The sequence below is a fragment of the Triticum dicoccoides genome, chromosome 6B (assembly GCF_002162155.2).
Source record: "Triticum dicoccoides isolate Atlit2015 ecotype Zavitan chromosome 6B, WEW_v2.0, whole genome shotgun sequence".
NCBI lineage: Eukaryota > Viridiplantae > Streptophyta > Magnoliopsida > Poales > Poaceae > Triticum > Triticum dicoccoides.
This window is the reverse complement of record NC_041391.1, coordinates 498,324,610-498,338,068: the sequence shown is the minus strand read 5'-3', so window position 1 is coordinate 498,338,068 and position 13,459 is coordinate 498,324,610.

The following is a 13,459-nucleotide window of genomic DNA, read 5'->3' as shown; positions in this document are numbered from 1 at the left end:
AGAATACTCCTTTGCTCATATCATAATATCCTTCATTCATGTGGCTCATAGGATATTTGGTCTAGTTGGTTCAATTGATATCCTTTGATTGCTTGCTTCAATTGGTATCTTTTGATTGCTCGATTTCTTGTTTCTCTCTTTGTTATGTCTTTGTGGCGTATCATTCTTTTGCAATCTTTGGGCCTCAATATAGTTTGTCTTCCTCCAAGTATTTACCATTGGATATATGTATTGCATTCCACTCTCTTTTTGAGATATACACAATTTATGGAGGAACACTCTTTATATTGGCCTTCTAAGCTTTTCACCCACTTTGGCAATCGATGCCAATGGGGGAGGAGTTTCAGAGAGTTTTGTGGAGAAGTCTTCAGAGTTTTCTCCTTGCTTTGGTTTTGATTCCTAAGCATTTGCATCCCATCTCATGCATCGTTGGTTGTTGCATTGCATGGTGATGCATAACTCCTTGTATAAACTCTCCTGAAAGTGATTGTCATCAATTACCAAAAATGGGGGAGATTGAAAGAACATGCGGTGCCCCCATGTTTAGTTTTGGTAATTGATGACAATCTCTATGGACTAATGGTTGCCTTGAGTTATATTTGAAGATTTTGTCCATAGGCTTTTCTTGAAGTCCATGTGTTGGTTTCAAGGAGTTTATGAGTTGACCAAGGTGCTATTAAGGAATTATCCAAAGATTGGTCATGTGAGTGTTGAGCTTATTGCAAGCATGTTCTGAAGAAGAAGATTGTGTGATCATTCATGTTTACCTTCAAGACATCACCCAAATGAAGAGAGTTGGAAAGATTCAAGGTTGATCAAGACTAAGTCAAGAGTGAATCAAGTTGATCAACTCACAAAGCGTAGAAGATGTACCGAGAGGGATCAAGTGATCCCATGGTATGGTAAGCATTGTCAATTACACTATGTGTACTAACCCATGGTCTTCGTGAGAGTTCTTTGTGGGGTTAGGATGCGGTGTGCAAGTTCAAGTGATGCATCATGAAGAGATCAAGTGCTTGAAGCTTGCCGGCCATTGTGGTGACAATGGACTTGTGAAGATGAGCCGAAGAGTGGCTCACCCGTAGTGGACTATGGGGGAGCAATCATCTAGTCTTCATCGAGCCAACGCAATCAAGAAAGGTGGTCCCACTTGAGGGAGTCAAGATCGTCATCATCTAGCTCAAGTGGACCATGTGCAAGGCAAAGGTTTTCCCTTTATAGGTTTTCTATTTTACCGGTCCCATGGTGATAGTTGGGAGACCGGGTTATAGGATCGTCTGTCGTACTATCAAGGGGGGCTCTCAAGTTGGTAGCTTGATCGTATCGTTAGTAGAGATCTCAAACCATTGCATCCTTGCATCTTGTTTCCTGGTTCTCTTTGTGAGTCTTAGAGCTTATGGTCATCTTGATGACAAGCTTGAGTTCATCGAAAACGGAGTTCACATGCGTCTTCTATGATGTTTTCGGTGTTGGAGGTTTTACCGGTCTTATCCGAGGAAGGGTTCTCACCATTTTATTATGGGCCTTTTTCTAATTTGCTTCTTATTGATATTTCTTTCAAGATTGTGTTAGCCCTTGTCTCTAGCTTTCCAACAAACTTGGTTTCATCGAATTCGGAGTCCGTTTGCAGAACTTGTGGTAGTTTTGGTGTTCTAAAAAGGCTGCAGCGGTACTACCGCGAATTGGAGCGGATGTAATTTTTTACTACCGCGGCTCCTACAGCGGTAGTACCGCTCCGGACCAAAAACTCATCCCAAGTCCTGCGGTGGTAGGCCCGGATGTAATTTTTTAGTATCGCTTGCAAGCAGTAGTACCGCTACCCTTAGCAGTAGTACCGCTACCCCTAGCGGTAGTACCGTGAGGTCAAGTGGTACTACCGCTCCGACGGTTCTTCTGGCCTTTTTGCCTCCTCACTGTTGTGTTTCGAAGGGGTACTACCACCCTAGCGGTAGTACCGCTCCTTGGAGCGGTAGTACCGCTCTGTGCGGGCTGTGAGCATAACGGTTGGATTTTTCCCCACCTATAAAAGGGGGTCTTCTTCCCCATTGAACCTCATCCCTTGAGCTCGTGTTCTTCCCCCATTGTTGACCTTCTTCGAGCTTGCTAACTCTCAATCCCTCCATGGATTCTTGCTAGTTTTTGAGGGAAAAGAGAGAGGAGATCTAGATCGACATTTCCACCAATCACTTTCTCCTCTATGTGAGGGGAACCCCTTGGATCTAGATCTTGGAGTTCTTGGTGTTCTCCTTCTTGTTCTTCCTCTCATCTTCCTCCCTAGCATTAGTTGCTTCGGTGGGATTTGAGAGAGAAGGACTTGGGCACTCTGTGTGCCCTTGCCATTGCATTTGGTGCATCAGTTTGAGTTCTCCACGTGATACATGGAAGTTACGAGTTGAGAAGCTTATTACTCTTGGGTGCTTGGTACCCTTGAGCTTGTTACTCTTTGGTGTTTGGACACCCTAGAGCTTGTTCCTCTTGGGTGCCTTGGCGCCCTAGATGGTCGGTGTTGTTCGGAGCTCAATCATTGTGGTGTAAAGCTTCGGGCAAGCGTCGGGGTCTCCAATTAGGTTGTGGAGATCGCCCCGAGGAATTTGACGGGTACCGGTGACCGCCCCCAAGGGTTGCCAAAGTGTACGGGTTTGAGACTGCCCCCAAGGGTTGCCATTTGTACGGGTTCGGTGACCGCCCTCAAGGGTCCCTTAGTGTAATCACGGCATCTTGCATTGTGCGAGGGTGTGAGGAGATTACGGTGGCCCTAGTGGCTTCTTGGGGAGCATTGTGCCTCCACACCGCTCCAAACGGAGATTAGCATCCGCAAGGGTGTGAACTTCGGGATACATCATCGTCTCTGCGTGCCTCGGTTATCTCTTTCCCGAGCCCTTTACTTATGCACTTTACTTTGTGATAGCCATATTGTTCTTTGTCATATATCTTGCTACACATAGTTGCTTATCTTGCTTAGCATAAGTTGTTAGTGCACATAGGTGAGCCTAGTTGTTTTAGGTTTTTTGCTTGACAAATTAACCGCTAGGTTTATTCTGCATTTGTTCAAGCCTTAACCATAATTATTTTAAAGCGCCTATTCCTCCCCCCCCCCTCTAGGCAACATCTTCGATCTTTCACCGATCTTCTTGAGCGCAGGTTTTGTTGCACATTGAGGACCAACTGGGCATATGGCAGCTGGCTCCGAAGCAGTAGCGATGGGCGACCAGGCGGGGGCGTCGCCCCAAGGAAGCGATGCCGCCTCTCCCTTCTTCGGAGTCACTCGACTCAGCCTCCGCAAGGGGATACCCCCGGACCTTGTAGCGACCCCGGTGCAGCGCGGGGATCCCTCGACCAAGTACTCAGCCGCGTCGTCGTCATCGGAGAGATGAGAAGTCTCCTCCACATCATCCGTGGTTGCCTTCGAGTCCTCCTCCCCTCCCCCTCAGAGCCCTCGCCAGAGGACACCGGCACCGGGGAGTTGGGGAGCTTGTGCAGCACGAGCCCCAGCTCGTTGAAGACGGGCATGGTGGCGGCCAGCTCCGCCCCATTGTCGCGGCGGTACAATGAGAGGTAGGCTGCCGGGAGGCTGCCTGGATCCTTCTCGAGCAAAGTACGCATGGCCTTGCCCAGCTCCTCGCTTGTCAGGCTCCCTCAGCGCAGCCAGAGGTCATCCTTCGTGCCCTCGAAATCCCATATGGGGCGTGAGTGCGCCTGGAGCGGGGCCAGGCGTTGCGTCAAGAACTGCTTGACAATCATGGCCCCCGTCAGCGCCTCAGACTCTAGGTCCACCTGCATCAGCCTCAGGACCGGCGCCGCCTGGGGGTCGGTGGACTTCTCATGCACCCACTGGTCCAGCTTCTTCGGCATCTTGTCGGCAGCTCCAGCGAGCGTGGAGGCCCTTGGCGTCCATGTAAATCTATTTACCCTAGAAGTCCTCCACCTTCTCCCCGACACTCATGAGCGCGTTGCCGCTGTGGGGCGTGACAAAGGAGACGCATACGGAGCGCTGGGTCGAGTCGTGTATCCGGAGGGAGAAGTGGCAGAGTAGCGCAATGGAGGGTGTCACGCCCATGAACGCCTCGCAGTAGAAGGCGAAGATAGATAGGAGAACGATGGAGTTGGGCTGGAGGTGCAGAGTGTGAACCTGGTAATGGTCGAGGACGGCGAGGAAGAACTTGGAGAAGGGCGGGATGAGCCCCACGAAGACGTTGTGGAGGAAGAAGTGATAGAATGTCCCCGGCAAGGCCTCCGCTTAGTGGAGCCGGCCCGAAGCATCGTCTCCCTCCCCTTATTGTCGTTGCTCGCCGTCAGCGGGAGCACGGTGGCAAGGTGCCCCGCCTCGGTGATGGAGGACATACTAAGGGCCAACATGGGTGCAGAGGAGGAGTGTGTGGCCGGAGTGGCTGGCTTCACCTTCTTGGATGTCATCGGCAAAGAGCTTGAGGAAGAAATTTGGAGGATCCGAGGGTGCACTCGGCAGGGAGAAAAGAGGATCTGGAGCAAGACAGAGAGAAGGCAATGAAGGCTCGGTGGCAGGCGCAGGTCTTTTTGTCAAGTCGGACGGTTGTCGAAGTAGTGTGGGGAAGTGGAGATGCCTACGTCCCATCAAGTGCCACATGTCGACTTGGCTCGCAGTCGATTGGGGCCCGCAGCGCTTCGCACTTGCCCTTTGGCTTTGCCCTGAAGCCAAGCCGAGCGCGCCTCGGGCCCGGGGGATACTGTCAGGGTTCTGGGAACCAGGGTACCCAGGCTTGCCTGCCTGCAGCCCACAACATGGCTCCATCGATGGCCTGGCACGGACCATCTTTAGCACCCTCAAGACAACACCTCGCGAGGTGGACGACGCCAAGACCTCCGGAGGGAGCGGCCTCCCTAGGTTGGCTCTTGAGGAGCAGATTCCTATGCAAGCACCCATCTCATGAGTTTGGGGTGACGTAAGCCATGACGACCAAGGCCAGGTGGGCGCCAGCGGGCATAGAGCAGCAGGTTTCCTCTTTGGTGCTAAGGAGGCAAGCGCAGGCATGGGGTCCCGAGGAATCACCCAAAGGTTTCAATTCCCAAGCAACAAGACCAAGACCGCTAGTACGGCAGGACGTATGTCATCACCAAGCCCACCACGACATCACGACCAGAAGCTTTGCAGGCAAAGACCACCTTTAGTCAAGATAAGATGTACTACTTGTCCCCCTTGAAAATTGGCCACTATGGAATCCCTTGCCGCCTTCGCTTGGAGGAGAGGACAAAGGCCACTATAAATATAGCTCAGCCACCACCATAGGAGGGGAGGGAAGAGCCAGGATCCAACCCAAACCCTCACTAGCTCACATCCACATAAGAACATGCCCCCTGAGGTTGTTCTTCCCCTGTACTAGTTCATCCTCAGGCCCTCGTGAGGCTAATCCACCCCAAAGCAGGAGTAGGGTCTTACACCGCAAGGTGGCCCGAACCTGGGTAAACTATTGTGTCCCTTTCCTTTCCCATTCATCGAGCTTGGCCAGGGGGCGACGAATTAGCTGGCTGGAGAGGTTGAGTTCTTTGCACACGCCCCAGAGTTTGAACCTTTCTTGGGTCAGCGAAGACCTAAATCTGACAGACGTGCGCAACTGGGAGGTGTAGAGGCGGGGGATGGTGGCAAGTAGATCCACGAGGGGGCAGAGGATGGCTGGGGCGACGATGGTGCTAAGAAGGATCGGAGGAAAAGAGAAAAGAAGAGCGATACCACGCTGTCAAGGCCATGACCATTAATGCCGATCTAACCAGCCGACCACCACGCACGTATCATTGCTACCGTGGTTAGCCAGTTGCCTCCCTCCACTCAGACCGCATTATATCTTTGGCGGGTTATAAACATGATGGTGTGCTAGATCGCATCGCGTACGGTTACACACTATGTTGACTTTGGTAAAATTACAATTACTTCAGTATATTTCTGATCGAACTGTCAGGACAAATTGTGTTGGCTTATATGCAGATTAGTTTAAACAAAAATAGGGTTATATTATAACACTGGCTCATTTCTGGAGGATGACTTATGCTACAAGTATACTTATGAGAAACAAGTTGTCAAGCGCCGGCTCATTTCCTTCAAAAGACGGTATTCCAAAAGTATCAAGTGCACGATGGCACCACATATAAGCAAGTGATTTTCACTAATCCTATTAAAAGCCTCACTTGGGCCACAAATAAGAAAGTTTTTATGAAGAGGTCTACTCCTACAATCCGGCCCCCGAGCTCTCCGGTTTGACATCCTTCTGCTAGCCTTCGGTGCCAGATATTTCCGTGTCAACCTATGCCAGCTCGTCCTGCTTGGTCTGGAGGTCCTTTGGCGTCCATTGAATAGTTGACAAAGCCTAGAAAGTTGAGTCCTCATGAATGATAATAGATTGGTCGACGTCAGGGGCGAAGGTTTGCTTACGGCATGGAGGAGTCAGCACAAATGGCTTGAATTCAGGCAGGTTGGCGCACTTGTTCTCTTCCATGTAGGCTGCTTGGTACTTTGGCAACTCAAGCTCTTCAGACAGTTGATCGGCCAGCACTCGGGTTTCTTTCACAAAACGCATGAAATCCTCCTAGGAAAACTCAATACCGTCAGCATTAAACTTCGGTAACCCGCCCGCCATCTTCGCCGACTCCATCTCAAGAAGAAAATCCTTCGCTCGAGCTAGTGCTAAGCCGGCCTGAGCATGAGCCGTCGACTTTTTCAACTCCTGGATCCGTTGAGGGACTGTTGACAAATCCATGAGCATATCTTTGATCCGTGGAGGGGGTGTTGTCGTGTTTTTCACTGTCATTATTTCATAAGCACATCATGTACATAATTGCTCCAGATATGTATACACTGCCTTCAACTTCACCAATGGCAGTTGGACGACATTGGTGTTCCTTCTACCTGCACAAAGAAGACGAATATTAATAAGCCGACCGACACTCAACCCGGATTTTGACTATGGTAATATTACCATTTACCAAAGATGGCCACAGTCATGTTGGTTATATGGCGCTTTAAAGTACTCAACTCTTGAGTCACCGACTCAAGCTTGCCTTCAACCTCCTCTGCACATTTCAGAAGCATTGTTTTCTCATCTTCAAAGGTGGTTTTCATATTTTTCAAATTGTCCTTCGCAATAAGCAGAGATTTTTGCAAATTTGAGGAGGACGATTATGCTTTCTCCCGAAATTTTTGCTCCACTTTTCAACTGCTTATGTAAGTCGGCAGCTTTTGACTCGGCGAAATTCAGCATATCCTGTCAAAACAAATGCAATCTTGGTTAAAAATTTCTCACACCTAAGCCGGTGAGGTCACATGACCAGACACTTGGGGGCTACAACTCAAATCTTCTATAAGTATTCTCATGACAAAGTCTCATGAAGCTACAAGCAGTCCCCATAACACTTGGAGGCTAATGCAAATCACTTTCAAAACAATAAATTATGCGAAGACTCATTTATCTCAAGGAGATGAGCTGACCCTTGGGGCCTATAGGTCATTTTTACCAAAGGTTTGACTAAAGGGTATCTTGAAGAACCGGCTCGTCATTTTTATAACGACACGGTCCTTGGGGGGCTATGATCCATTTTCACTTTGTCTACCATTTTATACCGTCCCAGCCCAATATTATTTACTGAGTTGACCCTTGGGGGCTACGGTTTGCTTGCAATTTAAAAAAGCAGTCTTAAGCATATTCATATCTTCTTATGTCTGAGAGTTAGGGGCTACATAAATATATATATGACATTGGAAAGGAGCTGAAAGGATAAGGATGATCTTCGGTTCGCTGAAGATAACCCAGCTAGAGACTTTTTCCTATTCTTATTTTTCTTTTTCAGGATGAAGTTTAATTGGATACATCCAAGTTAAACTGGGGGCTAATGTTGGGAATATACCCCATGGTATGACCCGACCATAGATATGACCCAACTATCATTTGGCGGCTCATATATGACCCGGTGGTTTGGGATGTGATGAGCCGCGAGGTTCAAGGCCCAGGGGGCGGCTTGAGGAGAAGGTTGGCTCATGTCCGGTATCTGGCGAACTAGCTTAAGAAGGAAACCATAAGGAATCTCCCTTGCTTGCGGAGCAAGACAAGTAGGAAATAGATTAATACACGGGTCGTACTGCGACCCGGAGTCAGTTGTAAATCGAGAGACTCACTTGTTATATAAAGGGGAGCCCCTAGGATAGAACGGACTAAGATACGAGCTCTCGAGTACCAGGTTAGCCAAAGTTGCACACTTGTAATCGAGGTCTCAAGCAATAATCAATCAAGTAGGAAGTAGGCTTTTACCTCTATCGTGAGGGGTTGAACCTGGGTAAACTCGTGTCTCTCGATTCCGATCAACCTCGTCCGAGCTACTACCTAGATACGATGGCCTCACGACTAAATTCTTTTTCGAGGACATGTGCTTTGACAAAACCACGACAACGACGCTCCAAGCAAAACTCATATCATGTGATGAATAAAAATATAGCTCCAAGTAATTTACCTATGGTTGGTAGAAGAAAGAGGAGATGCCATCTGGGGCACCCCAAAGCTTAGAGTCTTGGGTGTCCTTGAGTATTACCTTGGGTGCCTCGAGCATCCCCAAGCTTAGGGTCTTGCCACTCCTTATTCCTTCATCCATCATGATCTCACTCAAAACTTGAAAACTTCAGCACACAAAACTCAACAGAAAAGTCGTGAGATCCGTCAGTATAACAAGCAAATCATAAAGTTTAAGTACTGTTGTAAACCCATTCATATTTTATTACTACATAATACCTATTGTATTCTAACTTCACCATGACTTATACCCCCCGATATAATCCATAGATTCATTAAAACAAGCAAACAATTCAATGAAAACATAATCAGTCAAAAACAGAATAGCCTGTAATGATCTGAACAATGATCATACTTTTGTAAATCCAAAAGTTCTGAAAAATTAGGGCAATGTGGAAATTTTGTATATTAATTATGTGTAAAAAAATTAGAAATTTATCTCGTTCCAGTGAATCTAAACAATTATGCTATTGGGTGCAAAAGTTTCTGTTTTCTCACATAATCAAAGTAACTATCATCTAAATCATCCCAAAGGCTTTACTTGGCACAAACAATAATTTAAACACAAAACACAACCATAACAATAGCATAATTTTGTGCACAAAAAATAGGAAATAAACAAGCAAATAAAGATATCTATTGGGTTGCCTCCCAACAAGCGCTATTGTTTTACGCCCCTAGCTAGGCGTAGTGCATAGTTTCAAGTGTTGTCATCTTCAGTTTCTAACTCCTCAATCACACATCCATATTTCCTACGACTTTTAACACGCATATTTTTAACAATTATACTCCTTGGAACAAAGTTGTGTAATTTATTCTCAAAGACGGTTCCTTTATTAAATCAACGAAGTTGGGGTGAACACTAATCATTTTAAGATCTTTGCTTTCATTACTAGATGTGACACCCTTGTTTTTCGGAACATACATTTTCAATTCTTACTAGGAGGAGTCCTTTCAATAGTTTTAATGGAAGACAAAGTGGAACCCAGATTGTTAATAATTTATCCCAACTTATCGATTCTACCGGGACTTTGTTCTATCATCTCATTGATTACATGCTCCTTCTCTTTAAGCACCTTCAAACTGGTTCCTACCTTTGACACAAATTGAGTAATGTGATGATGAATCTTTTTATCTAGATTTCCAATGTGCTCTACGATAGGCATTTTATTTTCAATAGCTTCTAACCTTTGCATAACATGCTCCAATGTCAATGTTGTTTCATTAATAGTGATACCTGGCGATCCTACCAAATTTCCCATAGCAATGAAAGCATCCATAGGATGACTACTCAAGAAATTCCCTTCGGTAATAGTATCTAGTACAAATCTATACCAAGTAGTAACACCCACGTAAAAAAATGCAAAGAAGAACGGTAGGAGATTGCTTATGAGTTGATCTATTTTGAGCATCGCAAATCCTATACCAAGCATCTTTTAAATTCTCCACACCCCTTAGTTTAAAATTGAGAACCTCATTTTAAGGGGTACACATAATAAGAGAAGAACTAGCCATAATGATAAACGGGCGAACAAGCAAGCAAGCTAAAAGGCAAATGAAAAATATTTTTGTGTTTTTGTGAAAACATTTTAGAAGTGGGGGAGATAAAAATGAGAGGTAAATGGAAAATGAAAGTAAATGCAAGGAGATGAAAATTTATGCAATGGTACTTGATAGGTGTTGGTGATGTCTCCCTGGCAACGGTGCCAGAAATTCTTCTTGCTACTTGTGAGCTATGTTGGGATTTCCTCAAAGATGAGAGGATGATGCAGTACGATAGAGATAACTATTTCCCTCAGTTAAGAACCAAGGTTATCAATCCAGTAGGAAAACCACGCAATACCTCGTGAACAACATCTACACACAAAATAACAAATACTTGCACCCAAGCAAACAAGGGGTTGTCAATCCCTTGGCGGTTAATTGCAAGGATCAAATCTCATAGTGATAGATAGATAAACAAAACACAAAATAAAATAAAAGTAAATAAAGTGCAGCAAAATATTTTTGGATTTTAATATATGATAAAAATAGACCCAAGGGCCACAGTTTTCACTTGAAGCTTGTCTCTTGAACATAGGATATGGTGGGTAAACAAATTACTGTCGGGCAATTGATAGAAAAACGCATAGTTATCCAAGGCAACAATCATGTATATAGACATCACATCCGAGACAAGTAGACCGACTCCTACCTGCATCTACTTCTATTACTCCACACACCGACCGCTATCGAGCATGCGTCTAGAGTATTAAGTTCATAAAGAACGGAGTAATGCCTCAAGCAAGATGACATGATGTAGACAAAGTAAACCCAATTAATATGAATAAACCCCATCCTTTTATCCTTAATGGCAACGACACAAGTACGTGTCATGTCCCTTTCTGTCACTGGGATTGAGCAACACAAGATCGAACCCATCACAAAGCACCTCTCTCATTGCAAGATAAATCAATCTAGTTGGCCAAACCAAACGGATAGATCGGAGGGAAATAAAAAGCTATAACAATCATGCATAAAAGATTTAGAGAAAACTCGAATAATATTCATGGATAATCTGATCATAAATCCACAATTCGTTGGATCCCAACAAACACACTGCAAAAAAGGATTATATCGAATAGATCTCCAAGAATATCGAGTAGAACATTGTATTGAAGATCAAAGAGAGAGAAGAAGCCATCTAGCTACTAGCTATGCACCCATAGGTCTGTGGAAAACCACTCACGCGTCATCGAAAGGGCAACATGGTTGATTTAGAGGTCCTCCCTGATCAATTCCCCTTCGGGTAGAGTATTGAAAAAGGTATCTAGATGGGATCTCCAAACAACAAAAACTTGTGGCGGCGGCAAAAGTATTTGGGGGTGGCTCTCAACATGTATTAGCAATATTTGGGAATGTATATATCTGAAATTAGGTCAAGAGGTACCACGAAGGGCCCACAAGCTTGGGGGCACCCCCCTCAGGGCGCATCTGGCATGCTTGTCGTTGCCTCATGACACTTCATGTCTTCTCCCAAAGCTTCTAGGGTCCCTTGTGGTCCAGAAAAAATCGTCAAAAAGTTTTGTAGCGTTTGGATTCCGTTTGGTACTGATTTTCTAAAAAGTCAAAAAACAAGCAAAAATAACAACTGGCACTGGGCACTAGATTAATAGGTTAGTCCCAAAAAATGATATATAATTGCATAATAAACATCCAAGATTGATACTATAATAGCATGGAACTATAAAAAATTGTAGATACATTGGAGACGTATCAGTGTCAAAACCTTTGCCGTATTTTTAGAATAATTTTATCGCCGTTGCAAGTTCTTGTTTCGCGAAGATCCAATCTGGAGGCTTATGTCGGAGCTCTGTTGGAGAGGGAATCCACTGTTAGAGTTTTGTTCATCAACCTTGTTGTCTCCATGATGGTGTGTGAGTAGTTCCATTGGGACCTGAGGGTCCATAGAGCTAGATGGTTTTGTCCCTCTCTTTTGGATCTTTAATACCATGTCCCCTTGAGCCACCTCACATGATTGAGATCAATTCAATGTAATATGTGGTGTGTTTGTTGGGATATGTTGAATTGCCACTTTATGATCAGATTGTTCATTGAAATCAATTAAATCTTTTGTGGTTTTCGTATTGTATAATTAAATACCTTTGCATGCTCTTCGATCTATTTATCTTATTTGGCAAGTCCGATGGGTTTTTCTTCAGAGGGATTGGTACTTTGTAGTGGGTTCAATCTTGTGGTGATCTAACACAGTGACAATAGGCGTTAAGACATGTGTTGTATTGTTGTCACTAAGGGTAAAATGACGGGGTTTTTTCATATTGATTGACTTCTTCCTATCTACATTATATCATCTTTCTTATTGTGATACTCGGTTTCTTCTTTCTTGCAAACTTAATACCTTGAGATGCATGCTGGATAGTGATTTTGGGGTGGATTATTAACAGTAGATGCAGTTGGATTAATGGTCTACTTATTACGAACGTAATGCATATATGAGATTATACCATGAATGATCATAGTCATAAATATAAATATTGTAATTTAATCATTGCCCAACTGTAAATTTTTTACCATGCCATTTGCCTATTTTTTAGAGAGATGCCACTACGAACCTATGACCCCTTCGGTCTATTCTGTATTATTGAATTCTTCTACACAATTGCTACTATTTTTTGTGTTACATTGCTATCAGCTATCTCTATCACGTGCAGCTTAATCCTATAACTAGCAAGATGAGGGGATTGTCAACCCTCTTGTCGTGTTGGGGGTCAAGTGTGTTTGTGTCGTGTGTGTAGATGTTGCCTACTTTGTTACCTGGAGGACTCCTACTAGATTGATAACATTGGTTCTCTAACTGAGGGAAATATTTGCCACTGTTCTGCTGCACCTTTACACTTTGGGGAATCTCTACTCCTAATGGACGAATTGGTTGAATAGTCCCCCCCACTTTCAACCGGTTTATTTTCAACCGGTTTTTCTTCGTCCCACCTCCCACCGGCCCCTCCCACCGGGTTTTCTCTTTTCTCGTCTGACCGGCAATACCCAACGTATTTATGGTAATCAATCATAATTAATCCACGTATAGTAATAAATCAATCCAGGTATGGTAAGGTCATAACTCAGGAAATTTTGAATATAGCAATTATATGGTAATAAATTTAAATTACCATAAAGGCTATCAATCCAGATATGGTAAGGCCATAACTCGGGAAATATCGAATATGGTAATAAATTTAAATTACCACCAGGTATGGTAAGGCTATCCACGTATAGTAATAAATCATATAGTAATAAATCATAATTAATCCGCGTATAGTAATAAATCAATCCAGGTATAGTAAGGTCATAACTCAGGAAATTTTGAATATGGTAATAAATTTAAATTACCCCAAAGGCTATCAATCCAGGTATGGTAAGGCCATAAATCGGGAAAT